The following is a 23152-nucleotide window of genomic DNA, read 5'->3' as shown; positions in this document are numbered from 1 at the left end:
ATGTCAGAGATATGAGCGTCCAACATCAAATGATTAAAAATCTTTAAACAGATACTACATTATATTCACCCTGGATTAATAAAAAAAATTATATCCCATCTCGATAGATAATACACATTAAATTTTAAATAAAATATTTAAATATTCCCCGGGAAAAATATATTGGTAAATTATGTTTCTTTATCATTCAAATTTGATTATACTTCTATTTTGGTCATTTAATTTTAATTTTTTTAATTCAATCATTAAACTTTTGAATTGCTCATGTTTTAGTCACTTGAGTGTTAAATAAAAAATAATAAGGTGCCATGAATTGTTTTATACTAGTGTGGGTAATTTTGTTGCGAACATAGAAGTCACATGTTGTCATCTAGTTTTCCCCTGTCTATTTTTTTTATTTCTATTCAATTATCTTTCCAGCAAAAAATATTTTAGTGTCTCATCCCCGTATCACGACACCATTGGAATAACTTTTCTATGTATCTCTCTGACTACTCCATATACGACCGAGTCTCGTCATCTCATGTCATTCTATCAGTTTAGATTTTTTTTAAAATATTTTTTAAACTTGCAAAACTAAACCAAAAATACATAAAAATGACTTGAATCGAATCTCCACCGTCTTATCATTGTGGAATCATGATATATTGTTTGTATTCTCCTTTATCTTTCCACTATTAAGATTTGAAAGAAGATATTCCAACATCGAAAAATAAAAGAGAATCCTAAAAACTATGTTAAAATCTTGGGAATGAAGATTTCAGGGGTATTTTTTTTTAATAAAAGGCAAGTTTTGAACTTTTCATAAATTTAAAAAGATACATGTCATAACGTAGTTAAATATAAATTTATGTTTAAGTTTATTTACCTTGAATTTAATGGTTATTTCTGGGTAAAGTATATAGATAGTCATTCAATTATATGTGTTTTTCTATTTTAATCATTCAATTTCAGAAACTGCCAATTTAACCACTAATGTTAGATCATTATCATTTTGGTTACTAACCATTAAATCATGAATGAAATAATAACTTGAATTTTTTAATTTGGTATAATAATACATTAACCATCAATGTTTTAAATTTTAACCTATTATCAAATTTTATTTTGAAGTTACAATCATAATTAGTACATATTAGTAAAATCATAATTAAACTCAATCAATACAATTCACAAACTAATGGAACATAACCCATACATGATAAGACTCAACCAGAATAAAATTTAGACCGAAAACTCACACATTTATAAATTTATACATTATAAAATTCGAACCTACAAGCTAGGGAATTTATTTAGAGGTGAGATGTTAAGCCCATCACACATTCCCCGTCAGGCCGTCACAAGTACAAAATACCCTTTTTCATCTAAAAACAGCTTTAATTATACGAAACTACTTAAAGTTTCATTAAGAAACAAAGTAAATATCCGTAAATTTAAAGGAATTTTCTACTCGATCTTCTTAGTTGCCTTGGGTTTTGGAAGGGTACCAAAGACTCTGTCCCACAATGCTGAAGTTATCCCATAGCCCTTATCTTGAAGCCTAAAGTGATGGAAGAAATAATTTGAACTCATTAAACCACCTTAGTGATAGAAGGGTGTATGCGCATTCATTGTTAATTAGTTAAAAAAAATTAAATAAATACTATTTATAATCATTCTATATTAATAAAAAATAAGAAATAATTTCTTTCAACTTGTGGGATTGTTAGTCTACAGACTACACACTCAAATAATTAATGACAAGGATTGAAATGAAAACTGCAAAACAAAGTAGACATGCATGCATTGACAAGTGAAGAGAACTTTGGGAATTTGGACTTTTCTTTCGTGTGGAATATTTGAGCTACACAGTTTTTTTTTTAAATAAACAGTCATTCATTAAATACTAATGGCATCGAGGAAAACAACGTTCTTAATACAATCAGCTTCATCCAAATAAAACCACAAAGGGTTGATGCTCGACAGAGCCCACTTAGACAAAGAGTGGGTGACTCGATTAGTGAAGATCACCTTGAAGTTTTGATGTCGAGCAAGAATCGCGCGAGCCTCTTGGAGAATCAAACCAATCACCGATAGATCATCGTGGTCAGTAGCAAGCCTTTTGACACCTTCGATAACAGCCCTGTCCCAACCATGATCGACTGCCCACTGTAACCCAGAAGTGAAGGCCACAGGCGATTGTCGAGGCACAAGCTTCCGCGTCATGCTGCCCACAATCATCCCGTAATGATCTCAAGCAATAATCCTGATCGAAGCTTATCCGGAATAAGTTCAAGAACACTAACCGCTGTCGTGAAAGCGTTCTCCAGCTCCCATGTAGGAAAAAATAACGTCTTAATTGTTGGAAAAAAGTGAATTTTATTGATAGATTTAATATTTAAATTAAATTCACGTTCCTTTTGGATATTACAAACTAAAGGATATTTTTAATTTGAATATTAATGAGATAATTATTCTTTAAATATATCAAATTAAAAGTTATTTGTTACCTATTTAACTTTGAATGTTAAAGATAATATATCCTTTTGAATATTTCAAATTAAAATAATATCTATTTAAGTTTGAATAGAAAAAGTGATTTTATCTTTTGAATATTTTAAATTAAAAGATATTATTATCTGTTTAAATTTGAATATTAAAAGATATTTTAGTTGGAGTAAATATTTCTTTAAAATCCCCTATAAATAATTAGTTAACCTGCTAGGTTAATCACAAATTTTTAAAACAAGTTTTCACATCTCAAAATTCAAGAACTTTTATTTTTTTGGAAAATATTTTCTCTTCTTAGTTTTCCGGTGACAGTCAAAGGCAGGGATAGTTTGTGATCTCTATTGTTGTGATATTGTAACTGATCATCTAATTATTGTATCCTGGGAGACAAATGACCAATGATCTCGAGCACCAAAGGAGTGGCCGAAAATCTATTTTAAGGAAACTGTGTAGCGACATGCTTCAATTGTTTCCAATAAAAAGATCAATCAAGAAAAAATTATTTTTTCTATTTACTTTATTTTATCTTCGTAATAAGTTTAATCTTATTTGTTTTATCTTCTCAGGTGTGAATATGGTCTCTGATTGTCATAATTCTTACGATCCTAAAATAAATAAACTCATTCTTTATCATTAATTTTATGATAATATTTGATTATTATTATTATCATTATTATTTTTCTATATTATTCTTGGATTTAACGATTTTGTCCAACATTAATCACTCTGAAGCTCATTGACATGGACTATTTTATTTCTCCTATTGCAGATATTTCATTACAAAGTAAGAAATATGGTGAAACTCTCCTGGTCCAAAAAAGAAGTGAGCTGCACAAAGTTAGATGCATATCGTAGAAAGAAAGAAAAAATAACTGTGGTAACTTTTGGATTTTTATTTATTGTGGCAATTGATTCCACCATGGGGTTTGGCATTGTTAGCCAAGTCGATGTTGGCTGTCCAAGAGTTACCGTCCGGGTCCTCAGCGGCAGATATGAAATTACAGCCCTCATTTTGAGTAGATTCTGTATGGAACCCACTGGATATCTTAAAGCCCATCTAAAATGGGCACGGAACGGGATGGGCTGATTTATTTTGCCACCTGATCCCGATCAAAAAATGTATTGCTTCCACTTGAAATCGTTCTGATTTTTAGAGTAAATTTCGTATCGGGTCTGAATATATTAATACTTTAAAATAGTTAAAACAATATGTTTTATAACAACATATTATGGTAACGTGGTATTTTAATTTTTTTCTATGATGACATGAAATTTTTTTATTAGTTTTTTCAATGCTTCGCCAATCCGACCCGAATAGATTAACAAAACTGATGACATAGTATTTTTTATTTTTCAATGATGTCATAGCATTAACTAATGGTGACACGCAAACGTTATTGTTATGATTTTAATAGTGAGATACCGAAATGAAACTTAAACTAAACGTTAAGTATCATTTTGAAACAAAATAAAGTTTGGGCATCAAAATAGAACAAAGGTATAATTTGTATACTAAACGTGTAGTTTATCTAAAATAATATATTTTGTAACAATTTATTACGTTTTAAACAATCATTTATCGATATGCTCTACTTTAGCTCCTCGGATTAAATTTAGATGTAGAGTTCGTTTCTTGAGACAATCTTCTCACAACACTTTATTCTAATCTGCGAGTGTAAGTAATCTTTCAGTAGCTTTGTCATTTATTGTGGTTTGTTTATCGATGGAGTCAGATCTATTCACATCTATATTTTGTTTGTGCTTTTTGAATGAGTTTATGGTTGAAAATATGTATTATAATTTTAATTTTTTTAAATAAAATTGGCGAGTTTTATTTATATAAAAAATAAACAATAAAAGAATCAAAATTTAATATTATAAAGTGAGAAATCTTTAAAAGCTTAAATATGTTATATATATATATATATATATATATATAGGGAGAGAGGAGTAATTTAATCATATATATTTTATCGATAATTTTTCATCTTAAATTTGACTCCATCATGACTTAGAATCTATAATAATCAGCTTCGAACTTAAAACTTTTTCTAAATATTGGTTCAGGTATTTTGATCGTCCTTATAGACACGGGACTCGAACCTGATGGGTTCCTAACCCATCCCATCTTATTAGATCGAGGTTTTTTTTAAAAAAAAAAAACCCTAAGCTTGATTCAGACTTTTTAAAGAATAAATTTAAATCGGGTCAAATTTTTTTAAAATTCATCCTAACCTGACTTGTGTCATTCTCTAAGCCCATAATCTCGACGTCTTCCTGAGCACCAGATGGATCCTCAACAAGATCCATGTCCAAAAGACATCTATGCGGGTGGAATTAATGCCCAGTTCAGGTGAAGCATCGTCCCCATTAGGCGTGACATCCATATCTCCATTTGACAGCTGCTCCCCTCCAACTTGGGATGAACGAGTCCATGACCTCCAATGAAAATTTGCTGGTATATTATGAACAAATAAGTAATTAAAATATGTTTAAAATAATTTAATATTATAAAATAAAAGCAAAATTATAAGATACATTTAGAAGAACTAAAAAAAGTAATCTCTCATTTGTATTAAATATCGTAATGAATCTATTCTATTTTATTTTTTATTAGGAGCATATCATGAAAAAAAAATATTAACAAAACAACTAATGTAAATGTATCCTTTGATTAATTAAAAAGATTTGATTAATATTTGATCCTATCTCATTACAATATGCTTATTATTATTATTTCATATTTTATATTTTGTGAATAGTAGTTGCCACTATGCAAAGTGATTGAAACTATACATGATTATTCCATTGAAATATCATGCAGTCAGCAACTTACGCATATTTTACTCAACTTTTTATCACATGGGCGAGTCTATAAGATGTGAGTTGAGCTTGATTTGGTCCAAATCGTTAATAATATTCGGTCTCACCCACCCACCCACTTGCCCTTGTCATTATTTTCAAATGATTATATAATTAAATTATGGGATTGGGAACTTATTATATAATTATTAATGTTCATTATACATACTGATGCTCCTTATTAGAATCATTAGATAACAATCAAATATAGATCAGTATGTGCATGTTCCTCATCAAAATTGTTAGATAACAGTCAAAGTATTTTAGGATACCTCATGATCACCTTAAATTTTGATATTTTTTTTATCTTAAACCACTCAATTTCTTTTTTGGATGTCAATCGAGATTATAAATAAGATGTAGATATTTAGCTTTTGTTATTACTCATTTTTTAGATCAAATATTATTTTATGAAAATCGAAAAGTAAAGAATTTTTTCTCGTTCCACCATATAAATATAATACCGCAATTTGAAAGATTTTAAAATTTAATAGGATAAAATATATAAATGTTTCATGACTATAGGACGTTTCTTTGTTGAGTCTCTTAACTATTACAAGTTATAAAATGGTTCCTTGAGTATATGGTGCTACTTTATTGAGTCCTTCAACTATTAAAAGTTATAAAATAGTTACTCGATTATTTATAGATTCTAAATTTATCATTTTTTGTTAAAAAATTAACAGCCGTCTGAGGTGGATGTCTGAATTAATCCCAATAGTCAATACCCTAATGTTCAGAGAAGGAAAAAAAAAGGAAAAGTTATTAATGATCAAAATTGTCATAATCACCTCAACAAAAAAAAAAAAAAGGCAAAGAAGACTTGTTCATGCAAGGCAAAGAATCAACGCGTGGGAAACAAGAAAAACAAGAAAGAGGAGAGAAAGCCTAGTCGGCACGTTAATCATTCACTCGCCAAATCCAAAAGCATAAAACCAGATAGAAGAGTCAAAGTTGAATATAGGCGCAAGACAGTTTTGTATTTAGTCAAATGGTTTGGTTCATGTGCATCTCATAATCCTAGTTGTCACTTTCCATCTGACCACCATGGCCTGCATGTTAAAATGGTTTTTCAGGACCAGATTTGAAGCTTCTTCACTGTTTCAGACCACCATGGCCTGCATGTTAAAGTCTTCCGTAAAGGGAAGGATACGTTAGCTTTCGTTTTAACCCTCAATGTCAAAGCCTGATCTCCGTCCATCACGCCAGACAAGACTCAAGATATTTGTTGACTGTAGTTAGTGTCGATTTTGCAGGTCGGATTAATTTTAGATCCAGTCAATTTTAATTTATATCATTTTAATTCAAGTTGAGTCCTTTCAAATTCAAAATAAATTACGACTTAAGACTTTTAAGGTCTGGGTCATTTAAATTTAAGATACAAGCTTTCAAGTTGGGTTACTATAGGTTTAGATTATTTTGATTTCTAGTCTCATCATTAGATTATTTTGAATCACTTATTTAAAACATTTTGAGTTCAGATTATTCGAGTTTGAGGATTGAGATTTTAGGTGGAGCCATTACAATATATTGATCATTTTAAGTTCTAGTTGGGGATTTTGAGTTTCAAGTTGTATTAGATCATTTTAGTACGAGTCAGTTTCGAGTTTTCTACATTTATAGTTCAAATTGTTACTAATTTGGTCCATTTTTATTTGGATCATTAAAATTTTAAACTCAATTACTCCAATCAGATCATTACAGTTTTAGATTATTTTTATTTTTAATTAATCCGATCTTTGCTCATTTCAAGTTATATTCAACATAAATTAATTTGATTAACAATTATTTAAATTAAAGATTCAAAATTTTATGTAAAGTCGTTATGAGTATATATCGTTTCGAGATTTTAATTAGATTTGAATCATTTTAGATTCTTGATTCGATCATTTTAAATTCCGACAAATTTTACAATCGGACAAATTTTGGAGATTTAGATAAGATAATGTTATTACATTCACACAGAAAAACAACTATTTCTTAAGTAGAAAGTATTAAATGTTACTGCAAAAGATATCTTGTTCTAAGTCTTAATCGATCGAGGAGGTATACTCTGTTCGTTCCTGAAGAAATTCATAGGATCAACAGCAGTTTTCACATCAACAAGTCTCTCATAATTCCCATTAAAGTAACTCTCACCATAAACTTTACCTTCTTCATAGCTCCACTTCCTCGTCGATCCAACATCAATGTCCCTGTAATTCAGATAAGCACTCCTCGGATTCTTCGAAACGAATGGTGTCATAAATTCATGGAGGAGCTTCGCTCTTGTCGTGAAGTTCTTGTCGGCTTCGTCCCCAGGTTGGTGCCATGTGACTGAGTATTGAATCTTGAACAAGTTTCCAGCTCGATGTGGAAATGGCGTTTCGTCCGAGTTAACTCTGTTCATTTGACCTCCATAGGCGTTGAAAACCAACCCCACTTTGCCTAATTCGATCACCTTTTTCCATAATGATTCCAACCCTTTTCTGGGAATCGGTGTCTGAACATAATCTGATTTTCGTTTCAAGAAATCGGCGTCGTTTAGATCCCGGTCCAGTAAAGCTGCTGGCTGAGTTCCTAAATCGAAATTCGCCCACCATAGGACTGAGTCGATCCAGCTCGTTTCGTTGCAATTCTCTTTTACAATGCCCAACTCGGGGAAATCTTTGTTTAATAGACTCACCAGAGAATCGGAATCCCCTAAATACATGGCGATTACAGTGATTCTCACAGTCGTTTTCTTGTTTTTCGTCACCGGTTGTACAAGCATTCTCATGAACAGTTCATCGACGGTCGTCGGAGCAAAAGATTGCCATTTGAGGGTTATATCGGTGGCGTTTTCGGTTAGTAATCTTTCGACTCGGAATACGGTGACCGTCTCCGGCACGGCGACAAGCTTTATTTTATAGGCTAGAAGCACCCCGAAACTGGCGGCTCCGCCGCCTCTTATCGCCCAAAAAGATCCTCCCCCATGGCTTTTCTGTCGAGTATTCTCCCGTTCACATCCACCAATTTCGCGTCCACCACATGATCCACCGACAGTCCGTACTTCCTAATCATGTTGCCGTACCCCGCGCCACTTATATGTCCGCCGACGCCGACGGTGGGGCAGACACCGGCGGGAAAACCATGGACTTGCTATTCTTCCAAATGTTATAATAAACTTCGCCGAGTGTCGCGCCGGCGCCGACCCATGCTGATCGTCAGCCGTGTCGACTGTTATGGAGCGGAGTTTAAACATGTCGAGGATGAAAAACGGCTCGTCGGAGATGTACGACAGCCCTTCGTAGTCGTGGCCGCCGCTGCGGATTTTGAGGCGGAAACCGAGCCTTTGGGCGCAGGTGACGGCGGCTGAGACGTGGGATTCATCCGATGGAGTGATGATGAGGAGCGGTTTCGGGGTCGACGATGTGTTGAAACGCGCGTTTCGAATATATGCACGCAAAACGGAAGCATACGAAGGATTGGTTTTAGAGTAAACGATGGAGGAAGCTTCGCCGGCGGTGATCGATTTACTGAAGCATTGGAGGAGAGACTGATTAATGGGATCCGCGGCTGCTAATGAGGGCCGGAGGTTGAAGAAGACGAGTGGAACAAGAAGAAGCAACAATGGCGGCATGGTTGTGATTCTAGTGGAGGGTTTTGATTATGTTTTATTTAATAAAAATGATGGGTTTATTATTTATAAGCTTTGATGTACATATGGTATTTTTCATTCTAGTTGCATATAGATATTTTTTTAAGATATATAATCCAATATATTATTTTATTATTAGTAAATAAGAAGATTTATTCACATTTTTTGGAGTGGAAGATTTGGAAAATCAATAAATCAAATAATAAATGTTAGATACTTGTTATCCATTTTATGAGTTTGGATAATATATGTAAGATTGTTATATGATACCTTAGTAGAAGGAAAAAATATTTTATGAGTGGGATTCTATTGATGTTATTTGTATTATTTAGAGTTTAAAATTAGTATGATATTAAAATATATTTTAAATTTAATTAAATACTTTTTATCCTTTTAAAAAGTATTTTGGTCAATGTTTTATATTAAGATAAAAAGGGTTCTAACGTTTGATTAAATAGTCACTTTAATATATATTCTTTTTTCTTTGTAAGCAGTTTATCCTCACGTTTCATTTTAGGTAAAAAAAATATATTTTGAAGTGTTACCCGTTTGTTGACTAATAATTTTCATTCATAAAAATATCCTTTTGTCTTAAAATGAAACATTTTGATCAAAATACTAAAAGAAATAATGGATAAAATGACAATTTAATTAAACGTTATAAGCATTTTTTGACATTATGCCTTTGAAATTATACATATGTTTTAAAATTTATGATTTAAGGTTTAGATTTAAGACGTAGGGTATAGTGTCATTCAAATATATTAGGTGATATTAAAATAAACATACAAGTAGAATTTAAATTTTATACAATTTGCGTATCAAATTTAATATTTAATACACGTGACTAATATCTTGCAAACTAAACCATATAGCTTCTTACTTAATAAGCTTATTGTGATCTAATTTTAACTTATTTATTTATAATATCTAATGATTATGTTAAACTCCGATTAAGTTCAAGTTTGATCACAATATTAAATCATTAGATGAAAAAGTTTATATGACTTTTATTTCTTTAGTAATAAAATTTGAACTCGTAATCTTTTATTTGTGTATTATTTTTTTAATTATTATATTCGATATCTTTTTTAGTGTATATGATTAGATTAGTGTTATTTACACCAATGGACTGAATTGAGTTATAATTTTGGTTATATAATAGTACAGTTAATTATAAAATAAAAAATTATAGTTTAAATATTTTAAGAATACTTATTTATTTTTTAAAAATCATAGGTGCTGAAAAGTATTAATGTATACACTTTGTTTCCAGACAGAAAAATACTTAAAAAATCATAGCTGCTTTTAAAATTTATTAGCATAATAATATTTTATTCATTAATTAGTACAAAACAATAATTAAAATAATCATAAATTTATTATTTTAATAAAATATTCATCAAACTTGACAAAAACAAACATGTGACTAGAAATAATTAAATATTCAGACAAACAGGTAATATAATATATTCTCCATAAATTAAAATAATGTAATGAAATTATAATTAGTAATTGTGGAGCCCATGTTAAGCAAATTGGCAACTCATCACATGGTTTTATTTTCTCACCTAATAATTATGGTTTTCAGAACCGGACCGGTTAGTGAATCGATCATGCTACCGGTTTATTGATTTAATCGGTCAAATCGGTCGGAAGAACCGGATGACGTCATAATTATTTAAAAAATTAAATAAAAATACCAAAAATATTTAATAAAAAATAATTTTTTATATCACAAGTTATATTCAAAGCAAGTCATAACATATATAAGTTAAAAACCATAAAATCAAGTGAAACAAAATGATTCAAATTAACTACAACATAATATTTAAGGTAAAACATATTAAATAATAAATATAATTATATAACTATAATTAAAAAATAAATTTGGGATTAAAAAAATCATAACAAAATAATATTGTTTGGTTTAATTTTTTTTAAAAAACAATCTCACATGGCTAAGAAACATAGAAGAGCATCCCAAAAGTCTAAAGAGTAAAAATATGAGAATAAAACAATCTCACATTGTTAAGAAACATAGAAGCACATCACAACTAACTTCTATAAATAATAGAGGTAATTTGACATTCAAAATCATGGAGCCTTTTGGTGAGCATTGAGTGAACTATTCTTTCACTTCAATCAAGCTCGAATTTTAGGTTTCAATCGAGCTTCTAATTTTTTTTGAGTTCAAGCCTTTTTGAGTTCAAGTTTCAATATTATATTTCGAGTTTGAGTTGAACTTGATAATTTTTAGCTTGTGAGTTTGAGTTGAGTTGAGCTTACTTTTAAAGTTTTCAAGTTCGAGTCGAGCTCAGCAATACTCGAGTTCGACTTGGTTCGTTTAACAAACGATATTGTATGGTTTATTTAAAAAAAACAAAAATCCCGATTTTTCCCGATTTTTTCCGGTTTTCAACCCGGTCTGTTTCGAACGATTCACTAATAGCGGTTCAACCGGTTTAGATTAAACCGAACTAAGTAACGGTTCCAGATTGAACCGGCCGGTCCGATTTTCAAAACAGAGCTAATAATTTTGCATATGCATCGTTGGTTACCTAAAATAATAGGATAAAGTACATAAGTCATCACTAAATTACGTAGAAATATTTTGTTTAATTCTTTAAATTTGAAAATTATAGAGTGGTCATTAATTTTATTAAATTGTTATAAAATGGTCATTGCATGTTATAAAATAGTGATGAAATTTTATAAGTTTAAGGATTATTTTATAACACTTTGATAAGTTTGATGATATGTTGTAACAATTAGATAAAATTTAATGATTATTTTATAACCGATTAAAAAGTTTAATAACTAGTTTATAAATATTAAAATTTAGTGATAAAAAATTATTTTAACATAGTTTAGTGACCATCTATGCATCTTATTTTAAATAAGACATGATGACAAAATATTTGGTTAAATAGTTATTTTAGTCTCTATTCTCTTTTTAAGCATTTTAGTCTCCCAAAGTTTTATTTTAAAATAAAAAAAACTCATAATATTTGACTAAATAATTATTTTAACTCTTATTCTATTTTTAAACATTTTGGACCCAACGTTTTATTTTATGACAAAAAACCCTATTATGAACCACTTATTTATCAACGATTTTCATTTATAGAGGAATATTTTTGCCGAAAAATAAAATATTAAGGGCTAAATATTTTTAAAAAACAATAAAAGTCAAAAATAAGTATTTAATTAAACATTAGAGACATTTTTATTATTATACCCTTTAAATAATAATGACGAGGGAGAAAAATGTAACTGACTTTCCAATTCCGGCGCCCATTTGGGAACATCCTTTGGAAATCTTAATGTGGTGCTCTCTCCACCATAAATATTGTCGTTGCGATGCAAACAAATACTACTACTGCTACTAATATACTAATTATTGTTATTATTATTATTATTATTATATATACATAAGATTTTATATTAGAGAATACAAACTTATAAAATTATAAGAAACGAAAATATATTATTATTAAAAAAACACAAATAAAATATCTAAAATATATAATAATTTAAAATTTTTAAAGGATAACTGTTTCAGTCTCCTTCCTTTCGATCCATCCCTGAATATACGAGAAATATATAATTATAATAGTTTGAAATATATAATTATTACACGAGCGGTGGAAGAAATGATGGTTGTAGTAACGACGACACTTGATCTCCCTCGCTCAACAGTTGTAGAACCTACAAAGAAAATAAAGAAAAAAATAGTCATGTTAGAAGAGAAAAGCAAAAGACGAAATGACCATTCTTAACGGGTGAGGTCTTCCATTGGGGATCCCAACAATGGGATTGCTCAGCGTGATGGTGAGAGTAACATATACGAAAAGAAGAATCATCCGACGGTCAATGGCGATAATCAAAATTGTTTGGATGCGAGTGACTCAAATGATTTTTGTTAGATCTAATTCGATCCGTTTGTATTTTTAGGGAATCAAACTACGAATTCACGATAGAGGGACAAAAAAGGTCTGACATGCCAACTTGAGTTCAAAGAGATCGACGATGAAGATGACGATTACGATGACTGACGTGACACTCAATAGTGACCGGTAACCCATCGATGCGGTGGACAGTTACCTATGCATGGAAAGGTTGAGAGAAAATATTAAGTGAAGAATAAGGGGAGGGAAAGAAATGAAGATGAAAAGAAAGGGAAACACTTTAAATATCCTTTCAAAATTACTTATTTTTGAGGTAGTTATGAAGGGCAAAACAATATCGATTTGACTAAAGACCCGCGACCCGCTCCACCCATACAATTTTAGATCTGCTTGTTTTTGAGTAATTGAGAATAATTACATTCATGATTCTTAACATTTTGAACCGCATTTCATTTTAGCCATAATTTTACAACTTGACTGTTATTCTAACCTGTTAACTTTCAGTTTTATCAATTGGGTTTGATAAGTTATATTTGTGGGATATGTGTGTCCCTTCTAAAGATCCAACGTCCATGAATTGCTAAAGGACTTGAATTTCGTTGTTTTGATAGTACATTTTATGGCGTTTAACCACGTTAGGGTGGTCAACATCGGAGGGATCTCAATCTCCCTATGAACTTGACAACAGACGGACTCGTCATGGTTGTCGTAGATGACTTTAAGGGCATAGGGGCGAGACAAAGGGTGGCAGACGACTTTGTAAACGATGTCAGCAACATCAGTTTTAATTTGGTTAACTCGAATAATTTCTAATAAGTTGATTTTTCGAGAGTACACGATGGCAATGGAGGTGATGGTATAAGGAAGTGAAGGAGGGACTACAAGAGATATGATGTTTTGAGCAAGCAGAACTATGGTTGGAGAGGGGGAGGATTAAACAAGATAAAAGTTAACTTTATCTCTTAAAAATATTTTAACTTATTTATTTATAATATCTAATGATTATGTTAAACTCCGATTAAGTTCAAGTTTGATCACAATATTAAATCATTAGATGAAAAAGTTTATATGACTTTTATTTCTTTAGTAATAAAATTTGAACTCGTAATATTTTATTTGTGTATTATTTTTTTAATTATTATATTCGATATCTTTTTTAGTGTATATGATTAGATTAGTGTTATTTACACCAATGGACTGAATTGAGTTATAATTTTGGTTATATAATAGTACAGTTAATTATAAAATAAAAAATTATAGTTTAAATATTTTAAGAATACTTATTTATTTTTTAAAAATCATAGGTGCTGAAAAGTATTAATGTATACACTTTGTTTCCAGACAGAAAAATACTTAAAAAATCATAGCTGCTTTTAAAATTTATTAGCATAATAATATTTTATTCATTAATTAGTACAAAACAATAATTAAAATAATCATAAATTTATTATTTTAATAAAATATTCATCAAACTTGACAAAAACAAACATATGACTAGAAATAATTAAATATTCAGACAAACAGGTAATATAATATAGAGAAAATCGTCTCAGTGACCAAAAATACCTTATAATATACGATTTTAACCAATTTTTTTTTGGATTTGCCAAAATGACCAACAAAATCGCAACGCGAAATAAAAATCACAACGCGATCCCCAGAATCGCAAATCAGTTTCCAAAATCGCAACGCGATTCTTGAAAATCGCAATGCGATAGTACAAATTCGCATTGCGATTTCCCAGAATCGCAACGCGAATATGAAAAACGCAACGCGAACACATAAATCGCAACGCGTATCCGTAAACCGCAACGTGTATCCGTAAATAGCAACGCGTATCCGTAAATCGCAATGCGTATCCGTAAATCGCAACGCGTATCCGTAAATCGCAACGATAATCCGTAAATCGCAACGAGAATCTGTAAATCGCAACGATAATCCGTAAATCGCAACGAGAATCTGTAAATCACAACACTGAAATTTTGGGTAAATAACTACGCAACAGCAGCAAATCATAAACTAATATGGATCACCAGTGCCATCACAATCATCTTTTCCTCTACCAAAATATGGATCCTCATCAAAATCCAAAGCTCATATGGTGTCAAGCAAAAGGCAATCATCTTTAAAATCCCAATCACAACTGGCTTCACCTTTTGGGACTGTTAACTTATGTGATTTTTAAATGCAAACGTTGTATTATGTGGATTTTATGTGTGAACTTTTAACATTTTCAGTTGGATTAATGACTCAGGCCAACCATTTTGACTTAACCAACTCTTGTTATTCAGTTGTTATCACTTATTAGGCATGCATTTGACTATCGCAACACGAAAATTACAATCGCAACGAGAGAATCGCAATGCGAAATGAAAATCCCAACATGAAAATCGCAATGCGGAAATGAAAATCGCAATGCGAAATGAAAATCGCAATGCGAAATGAAAATCGCAACGAGAGAATCGCAATGCGGAAATGAAAATCGCAATGCGAAATGAAAATCGCATTGCGATTCTCTCGTTGCGATTTCATTTCCGCATTGCGATTTTCATTTCGCATTGCGATTCTCTCGTTGCGATTTCATTTCGCATTGCGATTTTCATTTCCGCATTGCGATAGTCATTTTTGCCTTCAACATAATGCAGATTGAAATCAACAAAATCAACCATTACATTTCAATCAATTAAACAAGCACAAATAAGAATATGTTCGCATCAATTACACAAATCAACTTTACAAATCATCTTTTACAAATCAATTAAACAATCAAAAAATAAGCAATTTCTTATTTCCAATCATCTACTATTGAATCAACTTTTACAAATCAATTAAACAATCAAAAAATAATCAATTAAACTATTGAATCAACTTTTGCAGCCATACATCATTTTCACGCAGTTCACTTCTGAGATTAACCTGCAGAAACCAAACATTTGCTCAAACAACACTTTCTACACATCTAAAACCTACAAACAACAAATTATTGAATTCTAGGTATTTAACCAAACATTTTCAAACCAAAAGTCTATAAACTTACCAATTGTTTATGGACATTTTTATAACGCGGATGCAGGTAGGCAGCGTCTCGTATATATCGATTTAGCCATATAATGCCGAAACCACAAGCCTACTGCAGCTCTATCTCTATTGGGGGAGGTAGATACTTGGTGCTTCCCGTCGTCAAACGCTCCAACGCCAAGCATACGAGAGGACCACAATCTCCTCTGGCTCCTTCCGTTTGTTGTGGCGCGGTCTCGTCTCTAATAACTTAATATTGAGCTTCTTTGGCTTCTTGTTTCCAGAACGAGTCCAATAATTGATCGCATCCAAGAATTTAGCCAAATGAGAGCTCCATCCCTTAATAATATCTCTTAAATCAGCCAATGATATGTAATTTATCATGATGTCATACACTATTGTCTTAAGGGATGGGAGCTGAAGCTCGACGAGAATCCAATGTTTACGTTCCAAAACAGGGATAAACACCTGCAATCATAAGTAATAATTCATTCATTTGCGTACTTATTTCATAAAACTTTTAAACTCAATCTAAAATAAATACTAACCTTATCGACCTCCCACCATGCAGGATAAAGTTTAGCTTGTCCATTGCCCAAATCAAATGATTCATCTCGTTGATTCTTCAAGTGAACGGCGTTAAAAGACGTCGGCATAATTGTATATCGTATATTTTTATTTTTCTTAAGTTTTCTTATTATTATAAGACGTGTCACCCACGCATCGATATGCTGTTTTACAAAAAAAAAGACATATATTAGTGACTTACATAAATTTAAAAAAAATTAATCAAATTGAAATATAAGAAAAATATAAGACTTACCCCCCCTATCGAAATAGCCATTGTCTTCGACCCCTAATAATACGCCCCACCAAGACCGATCAAGCAACAAATAGATCATCGGTGAGCTTGCATATGTCAGTGAAACACCCCTGGCTCCGCTCATGTAGATAAAAATCAACTGCGGTCTTAGCCCAAAGGGTGTTATCCAGAATTGTGTATGGTAGTTGTCTCCTCTCCACTTCCGATACCGGAATGGTACTGGCCGGTAACTTATACGAGAGCCAACTCTCATCCATTATGTCCGGCACGTCAGAAGGTTTCTCAAGAAGCCTACATATGACGCCATGTGAATCGGGCTCTGAATGGTGGGAGGGACCTCTTCAATGATAACAGTGGCCTCTTGAACGGTGGGAGGGGACTCGAGGAATGATAGGGGGGGCCTCTTCAACGATAGGAGTGGACTCTTGAGGGATGACAGGCGAGTCGGGCTTCTTCTTGCGGTGTCTTCGCACTATTGGGGTGTACGAAGACTTAATAGCACGTGCACGCTGTCTGATGCGTGAACTCCGTCGTGCAAGCATAACCCGACGTAAAGCATCCACTCTATCGGGCCGCTAAATAATTAAATACAAAAATCAGTAAATAAACACATATTTAAACAATGAAAACAAAGACAAATATGTTTCAAACTTGCATTGTATTCACCCAAGTCATTATTCTATCATAGTTCACAAAATGCATCAGATAACAAAGAAAAATATGTTTCAAACTAATACCCTGAAGTTAGTATTTATCTTTGTTTTGTCTATTGGTTGAAGTAATGCAATCCATTCAAGTTTCAATTTGCAAGAAGAAAATAGTTTACTTTCGCAACACGAAACTTAAAATCGCAACGCGAAATGAGAATCGCAACGAGAAACCAAAATCGCAACGCGAAACCAAAATCGCAACGGGAAATGAAAATCGCAACGACAGAATCGCAATGCGAAATGAAAATCGCAACGAGAGAATCGCAACGCGAAATGAAAATCGCAATGCGATTTTGGTTTCGCGTTGCGATTTTGTCGTTGCGATTTTGGTTTCGCGTTGCGATTCTGTCGTTTGCGATTCTCTCGTTGTGATTTTAAGTTTCGTGTTGCGAAAGTAAACTATTTCTTCTTCTGCAAATTGAAACTTGAATGGATTGCATTACTTCAACCAATAGACAAAACAAAGACAAATACTGACTTCAGGGTATTAGTTAGCAGAATTGGCAGCAACCGAACAAATTTACTTTCAACCAAAAAACAAAACAAAGACAAATACTATTTCACAGTGTTAAAGAATACACAGTTTAGCAGAATTGGCAGCAACCGAATAAATTTACTAAGCAATCTAAGTGAAATGGCTAATCTAAGTGAAATTACGAGTAAATTTATCATCAAGTTAATTGGAAAATCTTAAATTACCTCGTTGCGTAGAGTATGAACCTCATTCTGCAACGATACTATAATCTCACTAGAGCGGCAACCTCACCACGTAAAGTTGACACCTCACACGCCATGCACCATCGTTATCGCGTAGAGTACCGATCTCCTCACGCAAGGCATTGACCTCATCACGAACTCATCCCGTGGAGGTGGAGAACAAGGAGATAAATGTCGTGGCGCTTTACCGGTCGCCTATCATGAGGTGATGGTGGCTCGATGATGTGACGGGATAGGTGATGGCTCTCGTTCTAGAGGTGTATAGTGATGGCTCTCGAATTGGAGGAAGTGGATGCTGCTCATCATCCGTGCCATCAAAAAAACTCTGACTAGCTTGCCACCAATCAGTGGCAAGCTCTTCCTCCGTGGGTGTCAGTCTTTGTAATGGAATGTTGGCCTCCTAACAATATAAAAACTCAACAAAGTTAAACGTCTACTATTAATAACTTGTTTATATATTATATGAAAGTATTTGTGTTAACTTACATTATTTATTATCGCATATGGTATTAAGTCTTCCCAATCCAACAGATTTTTCCTCTTCCAGGAAATAGCCCTGGGAATATCATTTGACGTTTTTATTGCATATGTACGCATGCTGGGGAAAGCCTCGAATATCCAAATCTACAAACAATATAATAACAAATTAGTAATTGTTAAATAATTAATTATAATTTTAGAAACATTATATAGAAATTCTTACCTTAAAGGCCCAAACAAAGCCTGACAAAGTGTATTCGACCCATCGCCACGCAAACTTTTGCGGTCATCAAAGACAGTAGACAACTTAGTCCAGGTAGCTTTCCATATTACGAACCCACGGAAACAGATTCCATGCATTCAGGTCCTCTACCAATATTATTAGCTCCCGAGGAATAGGTTGTCTGGCCTCTCTGCCTAAAAAGCCGGCATACACAAGTAGTAGAAGGCATACTCGGACACATCGACATCATCCATCCGAGTGAAACCATCTTTCTTATTAAACAATTTCTTCAGGTCGTCGACGTAGGTTCGGCTTCTCCATTGACTCATCCGGAAAAACCCGGGATAACCATGATGGGCGGGCGATATGACGAGTGTACCGGCCTACATCATCGTGTCCGAATCGTAGACCAGTGATTAAGCAGAACTCCTTCCGCCCAAAACAAGTATACGCTGGTGGAAAATGAAACCATATCTCTTCCTCACCACGTTGTATAATGTCGGGTAGATTTGATGTCATGGTCTGAAGCCACAAATGGGTCAAATTAGCATCTCCACCCAGATGTTGTACTCTCAGCCATGGCCCGAAGCAGGTTTCCTCAAACAATTGTCTTTGTGCAGGTGAAAGCTTCGAAGCAATTGTAGTGGCTAGGCTAACTTTATTCCTTAATGTCAATGAAGCCGAAAAAAATTTCTACAAAAACAATAAACATACCAAGTTAGATATACCAAAAACTACACTGTGAAGATATACCAAGAACAATAAACATAAAAAGTAGTAGTTTATTCTTGAAACTAAAATTTGCAACACTGTTTTGTCTTTTGGTTGAAATGAAAATCGCAACGAGAGAATGACTGTCGCAACGAGAGAATGAAAATCGCAACGAGAGAATCGCAACGCGAAAAAAAAATCGCAACGAGAGAATTGCAACGCGAAATGAAAATCGCAATGCGATTTTGGTTTCGCGTTGCGATTCTCTCGTTGCGATTTTCATTTCGCGTTGCGATTCTCTCGTTGCGATTTTCATTTCTCTCGTTGCAGATAGTCATTTTCACGTTGCGATTTCATTTCTCTCGTTGCGACTCTTCTGCAAATTGAAACTTGAATGGATTGCATTACTTCAACCAAAAGACAGAACAAAGACAAAGACAAATACTAACTTGAAAATCGCAACGAGAGAATAGCAACGCGAAATGAAAATCGCAACGCGAAATGAAATCTAAGTGAAATGGTTAATCTATTATTGAAATGACCAGTAAACTTATCATCAGTTTCAATATGAAAAACCTACAATAATGCAAAAATTTCAAAATAAAAATAATTAAAAAAACTAACCATCGGAGGTTGATTTTCCATTTCTGAATATTGTGAGGGATTTCTGACCGTGAATGGTTTGTGAGGGATTTCGCCGGAGATGGGGACGGAAATCTTCGGAGATGGGGACAGATTTCGCCGTAGAGAGTGAGAGATGGAGATGGGACTGAGTTGTGATTTTAGGTTTTAGGTTATGAGTTGCGATTACGGGATTTTGTCTTAATATTCGTTTTTGTAATTTGAAAATAAAATACGCGTAGCGATTATAATGGCGCTTTAAAAATCGCGTTGCGATTTACGGATACGCGTTGCGATTTTACGTATTGTCGTTGCGATTTACGGATACGCGTTGCGATATACGGATACGCATTGCGATTTACGGATACGCGTTGCGATTTACGGATACACGTTGCGATTTACGGATACGCGTTGCGATTTATGTGTTCGCGTTGCGATTTTCATATTCGCGTTGCGATTCTGGAAAATCGCAATGCGAATTTGTACTATCGCATTGCGATTTTCAAGAATCGCGTTGCGATTTTGGAAACTGATTTGTGATTCTGGGGATCGCGTTGCGTTTTTTATTTCGCGTTGCGATTTTGTTGGTCATTTTGCCAAATCCAAAAAAAGTTGGTTAAAATCGTATATTATAAGGCATTTTTGGTCACTGAGGCGATTTTCTCTATAATATATGCTCCATAAATAAAATAATGTAATGAAATTATAATTAGTAATTGTGGAGCCCATGTTAAGCAAATTGGCAACTCAGCACATGGTTTTATTTTCTCACCTAATAATTATGGTTTTCAGAACCGGATCGGTTAGCGAATCGATCATGCTATCGGTTTATTGATTTAATCGGTTAAATCGGTCGGAAGAACCGGACGACGTCATAATTTTAAAAATTAAAAAATACCAAAAAATTTAATAAAAATAATTTTTTATATCACAAGTCATATTCAAAGCAAGTCACAATATATATAAGTTAAAAACCATAAAATCAGTGAAACAAATGATTCAATTAACTACAACATAATATTTAAGGTAAAACATATTAAATAATAAATATAATTATATAACTATAATTAAAAATAAATTTGGGTTAAAAAATCATAACAAAATAATATTGTTTGGTTAATTTTTTTTAAAAACAATCTCACATGGCTAAGAAACATAGAAGAGCATCCTAAAAGTCTAAGAGTAAAAATATGAACAAAACAATCTCACATTGTTAGAAACATCGAAGCGCATCACAACTAACTTCTATAAATAATAGAGGTAATTGGCATTCAAAATCATGGAGCCTTTTGGTGAGCATTGAGTGAACTATTCTTTCACTTCAATCAAGCTCGAATTTTAGGTTTCAATCGAGCTTCTAATTTTTTTTTTGAGTTCAAGCCTTTTGAGTTCAAGTTCAATATTATATTTCGAGTTTGAGTTGAACTTGATAATTTTTAGCTTGTGAGTTTGAGTTGAGTTGAGCTTACTTTTAAAGTTTCAAGTTCGAGTCGAGCTCAGCAATACTCGAGTTCGACTTGGCTCGTTTAACAAACGATATTGTTTGGTTTATTTAAAAAAAAACAAAAATCCCGATTTTTCCCGATTTTTTCTGGTTTTCAGCCGGTCTGTTTCGAACGATTCACTAATAACGGTTCAACCGGTTTAGATTAAACCGAACTAAGTAACGGTTCCAGATTGACCGGCCGGTCCGGTTTTCAAAACAGAGCTAATAATTTTGCATATGCATCGTTGGTTACCTAAAATAATAGGATAAAGTACATAAGTCATCACTAAATTACGTAGAAATATTTTGTTTAATTCTTTAAATTTGAAAATTATAGTGGTCATTAATTTTATTAAATTGTTATAAAATGGTCATTGCATGTTATAAAATAGTGATGAAATTTTATAAGTTTAAGGATTATTTTATAACACTTTGATAAGTTTGATGATATGTTGTAACAATTAGATAAAATTTAATGATTGTTTTATAACCGATTAAAAAGTTTAATAACTAGTTTATAAATATTAAAATTTAGTGATAAAAAATTATTTTAACATAGTTTATTGACCATCTATCCATCTTATTTTAAATAAGACATGATGACAAAATATACTCTTAGCGTTTGGCTAAATAGTCATTTTAGCCACTATTCTCTTTTTAAGTATTTTAGCCCCCAACGTTTTATTTTAAATTAAAAAAGCTCATAATATTTGACTAAATAATTATTTTAACTCTTATTCTATTTTTAAACATTTTGGGCCCAACGTTTTATTTTATGACAAAAGAACCCTATTATGAACCATTTTTTTACCAACGATTTTCATCTATAGAGGGATTTTTTTCCAAAAATAAAATATTAAGGGCTAAATACTTTAAAAAGAAATAATAAGGGTCAAAATAAGTATTTAATCAAACATGAGAGACATTTTTATCATTATACCTTTAAATAGTAATGACGAGGGAGAAAAATGTAATTCTGACTTTCCAATTCCGGCGCCCATGGAACATCCTTTGGAAATCTTAGACATTTTATATTATACCTTTAAATAATAATGACGAGGGAGAAAAATGTAACTGAGTTTCCAATTCCGGCGCCCATTTGGGAACATCCTTTGGAAATCTTAATGTGGTGCTCTCTCCACCATAAATATTGTCGGCATGCAAACAAATAATACTACTGCTAATATACTAATATTGTTATTATTATATTATTATATATAATATTTTTTTGTTAAAAAAAAAAGATAAACTTATAAAATTCTAAGAAACGAAAATATATTATTATTAAAATATATAAATAAAATATATAATAATTTAAAATTTTTAAAGACTACTATTTCAGTCTCTTTCCTTTTGATCCATCCCTGATTATATGAGAAATATATAATTATAATAGTTTGAAATATATAATTATTACACGAGCGGTGGAAGAAATGATGGTTGTAGTAACGACGACACTTGATCTCCCTCGCTCAACA

The 23152-nt window shown here is 32.3% G+C and overlaps 1 pseudogene; it reads right to left on the bottom strand.

Moving 5' to 3' along the window:
* Positions 1–7356: 7356 nt before the first annotated feature.
* On the bottom strand, positions 7357–8984 carry LOC120147156 (annotated as a pseudogene).
* Positions 8985–23152: the final 14168 nt, after the last annotated feature.

The sequence above is a fragment of the Hibiscus syriacus genome, unplaced genomic scaffold (genome assembly GCF_006381635.1).
Source record: "Hibiscus syriacus cultivar Baekdansim isolate YM2019G1 unplaced genomic scaffold, ASM638163v2 tig00110933_pilon, whole genome shotgun sequence".
NCBI lineage: Eukaryota > Viridiplantae > Streptophyta > Magnoliopsida > Malvales > Malvaceae > Hibiscus > Hibiscus syriacus.
Note: the sequence above shows the minus strand (reverse complement) of the source record. Positions and strands in the feature narration are given on the sequence as shown.